The following is a 10,586-nucleotide window of genomic DNA, read 5'->3' on the forward strand; positions in this document are numbered from 1 at the left end:
TTCCCCTCGATAGACATCATCAGGCTAAACCGAGTAAGAGCCAGGCGTGCCAATGCGGAAGATTTAGCGCAGTGTAAATCCCAGTTCCTTGCTGCTCTTAGTACGTACAAAGACGAGCTGTCTAGGAGTAAAGAAGACAATTGGAGGAGATTTGTACGAGACAATGGTGATGATCCATGGGGTATAGTATACCGTGTGTGCCGGCATGGTGGGTCTAAGAGACAGCTTGACCTACAGGGGTTGCGTAGCAGCTCTGCGACAACCACCTCGGGGTGGGGTCAGAGCGTAGGGCTTTTGTTTGGATCATTCTTTACGGAATCGGAGACTCCATCATTTCCTCCGGTTTTTGAAGAAATGAGGGTGCCTCCGGGTTTGGATCGTATAGAAGTTGTGGACAGTATCTGCCGGGTTAGAAGTAGAAAATCGCCAGGTATTGATGGTATGACTGGAAGGATGGTGAAAGCCATCTGGAAGGTTATGCAGGAATATATCGAGTCAGTTTTCTCCAGCTGCATTCGTCATGGATACTTCCCGCGTACTTGGAAGTGTGCCCGAGTTGTGGTCTTGCTTAAGTCGCCTGATCGGGTTAGGAGTGATCCTCGTTCGTATCGGGGCATAAGTCTTCTTCCAGTGCTTGGAAAGGGATGTGCAGCGGGGTTGCCCACAGGGTTCCATTTGTGGTCCATGTACATGGAATCTTATGATGGATCTCCTGTTGCGGGAGCTAGCTGCCTCCTTCAAGGTCTGTGCGTATGCGTATGACTTGCTCATCATGATTGAAGAGGATAGTCGCCTTGAACTGGAAAATCGTGGTGAGCAAGCTATGCAGATTGTGCAGGCTTGGAGTGACTACCGAGAAGACGGTGCTGATGCTGCTGAAAGGCAGATTGGCACGCAGTCGTCCTCCCTGGTTCAAGCTGGTGAACGCGACATAAGGTATTTGTGTACTGTCAAATATCTCGGGATAACGGTGTCAGAGCGTTTGAATTTTCTTCCACACTTCGATCGGTTAAAGGAGAAGCTGACAACGGTCGTTGGGACTATCAGGCGTGTTTTGCGGACTGATTGGGGGTATCATATATGGTGGGCTTTTTGTTGCCTGCGCAACTTATGGTGCACCTATATGGTACAGAACTGCCTCTTCTGTCTTTGGGCAGAAGAAGCTCATTTCGTGTCAGCGGGTCGTCATGTTAGCATGCTTGCCAGTGTGTCGCACTGTGTCAACAGAGGCGTTGAAGGTGCTGCTTGGCGCCGCGCAGCTTGATCTTGAGGTGAGATGTAGGGCTATCATGTATAAGCTTAAGCGCTGTTTGCAGTTGGATGAGGATGAATGGCTCAGGCCTTCTGATTTGGTGGATGGGGAGAGTAGGCGGTAAGCACTATCCTTCGGGATTGTGTTGTTGATAGGTGGAGGACAAGGTGGACGAACAGTGACAAAGGGAGGATGACGTACGAATTTATTCGTGACGCAACGTTCGTAGTTGACCGGCCAGACTTTCGCTTGGTTTAAGTACTGGATTCCTACTGACGGGGGCTTTGCCCAGACGGATTTATGTGGGTGCGGGATGACTGAGGACTGGAAGCATATACTGACGGAATGCTGTTACTATTATGACATTAGAGATTTAGTAAGTTTGGGAATATCGAATGGAGGGGCGGGGTGGGATTTCAGTAGGTCACTTGAAGACGATCGGACCTTTAGTTGTTTAAGTAGTTTTGCTCGTGAAGCATTTAGGAGAAGGACAGTACTTAGTGGAGGTGGTCCTCGTACATAGCCCCTTGCAGTTGGGTTTGGTCGGTTGCACCGGGTGGTGGTGGGTAGGTGCACCGGGTGGCGGTGCGGTTATCGGCGGTTGTTGGCAGTTGTAGGTGGTGTACGTGCCGCGTGTGCATCGTGGGTGGTTCGTGGTTTCCACTTCAAGTGTTTCACTTCCTGTGGATGTAGTGTAGGCTGTCCGTGAGGGCAGTTTTGTTCATTATTTGTGATGTGATGTCCGATGCCGCGGTCCTTTGGGCCCTTTGTGCAGTCCGTGAGGACGTATGTTAGAATTGGTCTAAAAACGCTCTTATAGATCCAGTGTATCATCTTAGGATTGAAACCCCATTTAGAGCCTATGGTTCTTCTACAGAAAGACCTTACCAATTAAGTTTCTTGTCTAGAATTACTCCCAGATACTTAACTTTGTCTTCATACTGAACTATTTTTGTTTTTCTAGTGAAAATACATATCTCCGGCTTTCCTGCATAGTAAGTTAGGGTTCTTTCCCCTAAGAAGTATTATGACGTCATCTGTATAACAGACTGGTTCAAATCCTTCATCGGTTAGGTTCCATAAGAGTCCATTTATGGTAGTTAACCACAGGAGCGGTGACAAAATCCTTCTCTGTGGTTTCCCTCACCTACTTCGTCTCTGATTGTTATGTCCTGTATGCTACAGCTAATCTATATATTCCTTAGCATATAATTAACCCAGTCTATTATTACCCGGTCAACTTGGAAAGTATCTAAGGATTGGATAAGCGGATTAGTGCTGACATTGTTGCCTTCAATCATGTCAGCAATAATTCTGTTTCCATTGATTTCCCCCTTACATACGCATGTTGTTTATGTTTCAGCGTATCATTCAGTATACTGCTCTTAATCATAGTGTCGATAGTATGTTCCATGGCTCTTAGTGGGAATGAAGTTAGGCTTATTGGCCGATATGATTTTTGTGTGGCGTAGTTTGCCTTGTCGGGCTTGGGTATGAAGACTACCCTGTCTTCCTGCCAGGCTTTCGGTGTGTACGTCAATCTTAGGTATGCATTAAAGAGCGCGGATGTGGTGATAAAAATACCGCCTCTTTTTGTAGTAACGCGGGGAAGACGTTATCCGGTCCTGCCGCTTTGATTGGTGAGAAGCTTTTTAACACGTCTAACACCATTGCCTTTTCAATTATAGGTTCCTCTGATCTTTCTTCCCTATCTGCCATAAAATCGTCCATTGTCAATGTGTTCGATGGGAAATGTGCATTCATTTGGAACATTAGTGTTTCCTCGATTGTCTCTATCCTGTTACCCTCACCGTCTACCATAGTTTCGGGTGGGTTGGGTCTTGGATAGAAACTTCCTGATTTTTGAAACGTCGTTCAAGCTGTGTATCTGTTCGCAGAACAGCTTGCAGGAGTTGCGTTTGGCGGTTTTTGTCAATTTGTTGTATTCTTTCCGTTTATCGTGGAAGTTGTCTCAGAATACTGTAGATATTGTTACGAATTTAGATTTAAGTTAATTTAGATGAATTCCGTTAATTTAAGAATTTGAATTGTAACGCAAATTTCTACAGTTTATTCGAATAACTTCACAACAACAACTACTGTATAGATTTTTCAACATCCTTCCATTTCCTCTTTCATTTTCTATTTTGTTATTGACGTACAATTCTTGTTAAACGTCATCATTGATGATCGCTTAATTTCTCTTTCTTTCGTTTAGAAACTTCTGTAGCGACAGGCAAGGCTCATATAAATAGGGAAACTGGAAAGGCAGTTAGTCAGTTGTGAATCAGATCGCGTATTGAAACCGTCAAGTACCGCCTCGCCTGTATATGTGTTGTTGTTATTGCTCACTCAATGTAAGTTTGTATCTGTTTGTTGCATTGGTAGATTCTTCGTACTCTAGGTGTTACCAGATCGTCTAGAAACTTCTGTAGCGACAGGCAAGGCTCATATAAATAGGGGAAATGGAAAGGCAGTTAGTCAGTTGTGAATCAGATCGCGAATTGAAACCGTCAAGTAAAGTGCAAAGTAAAGTTGTGTCAATAAAATCATTGTAACACTCGTAATCAGAAAGAACCCGCGTTTTATTTGGTACGAACTGTATTGGGAAATAAAACAACGTCTACACGGGATTAAGCAAAATCCAAGAACGTAACAATATTTTTTCGGCGGGCTCTGTTGTAAAGCTTTCGTGCCTCTTTTCCTTTCTTCCGAATCTCTCCTGCCATCCAGGGTTTTTTCAAAGGCGATCTCCTTTCTCGAAGTGTACAACTTTCCTCGAAAGACTTTACAATTACTTCCGTTAATTTGTTGACGTTTTTGTCCCTGTCATTCATGTCTAGGCACTCATAATTTGGTTCCCCTAACCTGTCCTTGATTAGTCTCATAAACTTTATGTATTTGTGGTCAGAAAAGGAGTACTCTTATGAGACTCTCCATTCCTGGACCTCATCTATCAAGTATGGTGAATATATTGTTATATCTAATACCTCCTCTCAAATTCTGTTAACAAATGTAGATTTATTGCCTATGTATAATCTAGAATGGTCTGGCTCATTTTGTTGGTATTTGTACTACCCCACGCAATATGATGTGGACTTCTATGAGAGAGGCATTATAAAGATACCTTTAAAAAGACAATGACAAGAAACAAAACGGTGCATATTTGGCCCAAATCGGACATTCTGAAGCATCTTATAGCCTAGACAGACGACAGCCTTAATTTGCATTAACAGCCGTAATTCAAATTAACTTGTACATTATCCTCATTTTTATGTGTTGTTAATGCACAAAATCAAACTGAATTTATACTGAATTAAGCAATTTCAATATGGCAATGCTGTAGAAAATAAATTGGTTGTTGTCAAATTTTTTTACGTTTACGAAAATAAAAATTAGAAATAAAGGCAAAATTCAACATTTCTTCAAATTTGGACCTGTTTTATCTTCATTATAGCTGTTAGTTTTCCTTCCTGTCATGTATCAATTTCAAAAAGATGTAAACCTTAAAAAATATTGTAAACAAATGTCAATATTTTCTTCCTACACACAGACAAACAATAGTTTTGAAAGAAAAAACTGGTTCATAAATGCAGAAACTCTCGTCTGTCAGGGGTAAATTTTAATTCGAATTAAGAACTTTTTAATGCAAATTAAGGCTGTCGTCTATCCTATAGTTCATATACAAAATAAAATTCTATGTCGATTTATGCATGCACTCTGTGTCTTCGTCTGTTGTACGACGGAGATCGAAATATTTAAGGTATTTTGAAAATTGAAATCATATTTTTTTTCACGTCATTTTCGTTATCACGAGAAATAAGAATAAACTTATTGAATAAAAAATTGATTCGAAATAACTACAAAATTTAAGTGTGGTCTGGAACTTTTTAATGCAATTTAAGGCTGTCGTCTGTCTATGGTATTAAATAAAGTCCTATAGTTCATATACAGAATAAAATTCTATGTCGATTTATGCATGCACTCTGTGTCTTCGTCTGTTGTACGACGGAGATCGAAATATTTAAGGTATTTTGAAAATTGAAATCATATTTTTTCACGTCGTTTTCGTTATCACGAGAAATAAGAATAAACTTATTGAATAAAAAATTTATTCGAAATAACTACAAAATTTAAGTGTGGTCTGGGGAGTATTTTCTCAGTACAATTTAAGAATCAGAAACGAACAGTTCGTTTGGAAATTGGACAGTACATTTCGCCAATTCCTTTTTTATGGATTACATTTCCTGTTCCCAATATGTATAAGACATTGCTGAAACAAACAATACTGGTTCATATTTGTGTACCTCACGCTTTGATGTATTTAAAATAGGTTCATCAACTTCTAAAGCAATACTTTCAGTTGGTTCTCGTTTCGACATGGGCTATCCTTAACGAATTTTTTGTGATGAGAGTTCTATCACATTTTAATATCAAATTTAGAGTTATCAATGGATAAAATACCCTACTTACGTTTATAAATCTAATTGTTTATAATTATATATTTTGGGTTTTTATTGGACAGCCAGTCTTTCTACTAAAACTTGTAAATAGTGGTCCACGTTTTAAAGTAGACGCCATATAACTCACGAAATTTCGATGTTTCATACTAAACACCAATAACGACTAATAATTTTCTAAACAATAAGTTCAGCCTTTCTCGAGATAAAACATTTAAAAACCAGGAAGAAACGTAGTAAAGTCGACCTGGGCCGACTATCACCTCATTGGGTATATTATATATATTTAGATGTCTCCTTTTTGAAGGAACATTATTGAAATACTCATTTAACTTCATTCGGGCAGATTTAGAGTAATTTGCGTACAATGCACTATAGGTAATTTGCACTGTTTTTGGGGCAAAAATTAACAACAGCGGTGTTATACGATTTTTTGACTTTTTAAATGATTTATATTGTTACGTTCTTGGATTTTACTTAATCCCGTGTAGACGTTGTTTTATTTCCCAATACAGTTCGTACTAAATAAAACGCGGATTCTTTCTGATTACGAATATTACAATGATTTTATTGACACAACTTTACTTTGCACTTTACTTTACTTGACGATTTCATTCGCGATCTGATTCACAACTGACTAACTGCCTTGCCCTTTCCCCTATTTATATGAGCCTTGCCTGTCACTACAGAAGTTTCTAGACGATCTGGTAACACCTAGATTACGAACAATCTACCAATGCAACAAACACATACAAACTTACATTGAGTGAACAATAACAACAACACATATAAAGGCGAGGGAGTAACAAAGAAAGAGGAATTACATTGAGTGAACAATAACAACAACACATATACAGGCGAGGGAGTAACAAAGAAAGAGGAATTAAGCGATCATCAATTATGACGTCTAACAAGAATTGTACGTCAATAACAAAATAGAAAATGAAAGAGGAAATGGAAGGATGTAGAAAAATCTATGTAGTAGTTGTTGTTGTGAAGTTATTCGAATAAACTGCGTAGTAGAAATTTACGTTACAATTCAAATTCTTAAATTAACGGAAATCATCTAAATTAATTTAAATCTAAAGTTATATTCGTAACATTGCCCCCCGCTTAAGCCTGTCCGTCCCGAATAGGCACAGTTCCCGTTCCGTAGGGGGTCAGCCGCTCCAAATGTATAACTTTCATCTTCGACCTGGGACTGTCGCTCCTCTGGATGCGATAAACGACGTCATTTATTTTCGTGACAATCTTGTAGGGTCCTTCCCAGTGTGTTTGCAATTTGGGGCATAGTCCTTTTTTCCGTTGTGGATTGAACAATAGTGCCAGTTGCCCTTCTTGAAACCCATCGGTATTTGCCGCTCTATCGTACCTTGCCTTCATGCAGTTACTAAGCTTTTTTATTCGATGGCGAACTGCATCGTGGACTTTACTGAAAGAGTTTTGACTGTCTTCATCTTGGTTCACATCGTCGTTTGGGGTAGCACCAAATATCAAATCGCCATGTAGCTTTAATTCATTTCCGAACAGAACTTTGGCTGGGGTCCGGGATGTGGAATCATGAATGGCCGATCTATAAGCCAGTAAAAACTTTGGAATATGCTCATCCCAGTTTCGTTGGCCACTGTCCACCACTTTCCGTAGATGTTCTTCCAGGGTGCGATTGAATCTTTCCACCATGTCATCTGATTGTGGATGTAGGGGCGTCGTTCTGGTTTTCTTGATTCCGTAGGAGTCCCACATTTCCTTGAAGATCGCTGATTCAAAATTCCTACCTTGATCGGAATGAACCTCCGATGGAACACCATAGCGACAAATCCAATTTTTGCTGAACACATCCACAATTGTCCTGGCTTCTTGATTTGGGATAGAATAAACCTCTGGCCATTTGCTGAAGTAATCCATGACCACTAAGACATACCGGTTCCCAGAGTCACTTATTGGGAACGTTTCAGCTACATCCATTGCGATTCTTTCAAAAGGGGCTCCTGAATTATACTGCTGCATGTAGCCTCGACTCTTCCGTGTTGGACCTTTAGCTCTTATGCACCTTTCACAATTGGCGATCCAGTCGGCAATGGATTTTTAACAGCCGACCCAGTAGAATCTCTGCTTTACCTTTTCAGCGGTTTTTTTGAGATTTACCGTCCTCACTTTCCCATTTGCGATATAAGCAACCATCTATTATAAGTAGACTGTCCCACTGGGCCCAATAGGATTTTAAAAGAGGGCTTTCGGAGGTAATTTCTTTGCGACTAGGTCGCTTGCCCGTTTCTATGGCCGAAATTATTTTGCCCAGAATGGGATCCCCTCGTTGTTCCGTCGACCAATCTTCACCCGACTCAAACTGCAATAGTCGGACATCAACGATATTCTCCTTACACTCAGCCTTTGAGCAATGCCTGCATTCTACCTTAAATGGCCGACGAGACAGGGCATCAGCATTACCATGTTTTCCGCCTTTTCTGTGCTCGATTCTGAAGTCATAACTCTGGAGCCTCTCGATCCAGGGGGCTAGTTGAACTTCCGGATTAATAAACTGCAGCAACAATTGGAGAGCAGCGTGGTCGGTCCTCAGCAGGAAATGCTGGCCATATAGGTATTTGTGGAAGTGTTTAACGCTCTCAGTCTCCCGCTCTCCGCGGGCTCCCCCGTTGCTGTGCGCAGTCTGACTCCATTAAGTTGCGTTATTTTTCACTTTACAAGATCTGATCTTATGATGGACTTTGATGCGCCAGTATCTAACGTCAGAACTCGCTTATCACCATTGGTGTACCCAGTTGTTGTTAGGTTGTGACTTTTCTGTTGTACTATTGCTATGGAGATTGTGGGGCCATCGTCGATGGGAGCCAGTTCATGCCCCGCTGGACTGGCTCGATTTAGTTTAACGGTGACTCATTGGTGGACTGTTGAGCCATTCTTCTTCAGTTGAGCCGGTCTCCAATTGGCGAATCTTGTGGGTCTGGGGCTTAACAATTATTCTTGCCGTCTCTTGGGCAAGGGCAAACGACACGGTTTCGGCATTTTCTTCTCCAGATTCGTAAACCTGTGGTCGTGGGCCAGAAATTTCTCATCCATTCATAATTTGGACCTCCACGGTTTCCACTCTCCTTCCAATAACTTCTGTAATGTTCTCGAGTTTCTCGTTCATTATTCTCGAATTTTCGTCAAACATTCTACAATTCTCTGCCTTGAGTTCATCTAACTTTCTGGAATTCTCTTCGAACATTCGTCTCGTGTTTTCTTCTAACTTTCTGGAATTCTCTTCGCTCCTTCTGAAATTTTCCTGAAACATTTTAGCCAGCATTTCTCTTAAATCGTCACCTCTGGCAGCTACTGACGAGACTTCCCCACCGTTGGATTCGCCCATTTCCGATAAATCCACTTCATCCTTACTGTCAAACTCATATGTATCGATGTTCATACCACGGCGCTCGAACTCATCCAACAGACGTTTTTGTAGCTCAGCCTTGTTGCCAGTAGAGGACAATTCCAATTCATTGAGCTCCTTCTTCAAGTCTTCCACTCGTAGATCCTTAAACTTCATCGTAGTATTATCGTAATCCCACTTCCGACACCAATTGTTACGTTCTTGGATTTTACTTAATCCCGTGTAGACGTTGTTTTATTTCCCAATACAGTTCCTACTAAATAAAACGCGGGTTCTTTCTGATTACGAATATTACAATGATTTTATTGACACAACTTTACTTTGCACTTTACTTTACTTGACGATTTCAATTCGCGATCTGATTCACAACTGACTAACTGTCTTGCCCTTTCCCCTATTTATATGAGCCTTGCCTGTCGCTACAGAAGTTTTTAGACGATCTGGTAACACCTAGATTACGAACAATCTACCAATGCAACAAACACATACAAACTTACATTGAGTGAACAATAACAACAACACATATACAGGCGAGGGAGTAACAAAGAAAGAGGAATTACATTGAGTGAACAATAACAACAACACATATACAGGCGAGGGAGTAACAAAGAAAGAGGAATTAAGCGATCATCAATTATGACGTTTAACAAGAATTGTACGTCAATAACAAAATAGAAAATGAAAGAGGAAATGGAAGGATGTAGAAAAATCTATGCAGTAGTTGTTGTTGTGAAGTTATTCGAATAAACTGCGTAGTAGAAATTTTCGTTACAATTCAAATTCTTAAATTAACGGAATTCATCTAAATTAACTTAAATCTAAAGTTATATTCCTAACAATATGTACAAGAAAGAGAAACGCAGATTTCCGGTTATAGCGAACAACGCTTATAAGCAACTACACATATAACAAACAAAGCTAATTCTTTCTCAGATATTTTCATTAGTTTTCTTACACACAACAAACGGTTGAAAACTATTAGGGTAGTGTGTTAAAAAAATGTCGACCCCGCGATCAGATTTTTAAAGGAGTAACTATTACAATGTTGTATGTTTTTGCAGAATGCATTAATAACAATTAATTCAGTACCCATTTTTACTCTTTAATGTTATTAATATGTAAAAGTGAGATAAAACCATGCTTACTACAGTTGAACACGATTATATTAAATCCTGGATATACTGAACAACATTTTTTCATATGTCATTTTTTATTTTTAATCAATGCTGAAAAAAATAAATGTTTGGTGGTTTATATTCTAAGGGAAACCCAAGCCCGGCATTTCCTGTTCTCCAATTTTTAGATTTTTTTATCATAATCTTTTCTTCGACAACCTATTTTCGGTTTACGACTCACGTTATTTATATTGTAATCAAAATTCGAGTGTATTCGGTTTTTTCTTCCTATGACATTTGGTCCATCTTGACAAATGCATGCAAAATAACCAAATTCCCTCTTTTAATTTGACGTATTTTTTGTCCAT

This window comes from Musca vetustissima, unplaced genomic scaffold (assembly GCF_032173495.1).
Source record: "Musca vetustissima isolate MV318-11 ecotype Yass unplaced genomic scaffold, APGP_CSIRO_Mvet_v1 utg6290, whole genome shotgun sequence".
Classification (NCBI taxonomy): Eukaryota; Metazoa; Arthropoda; class Insecta; order Diptera; family Muscidae; genus Musca; species Musca vetustissima.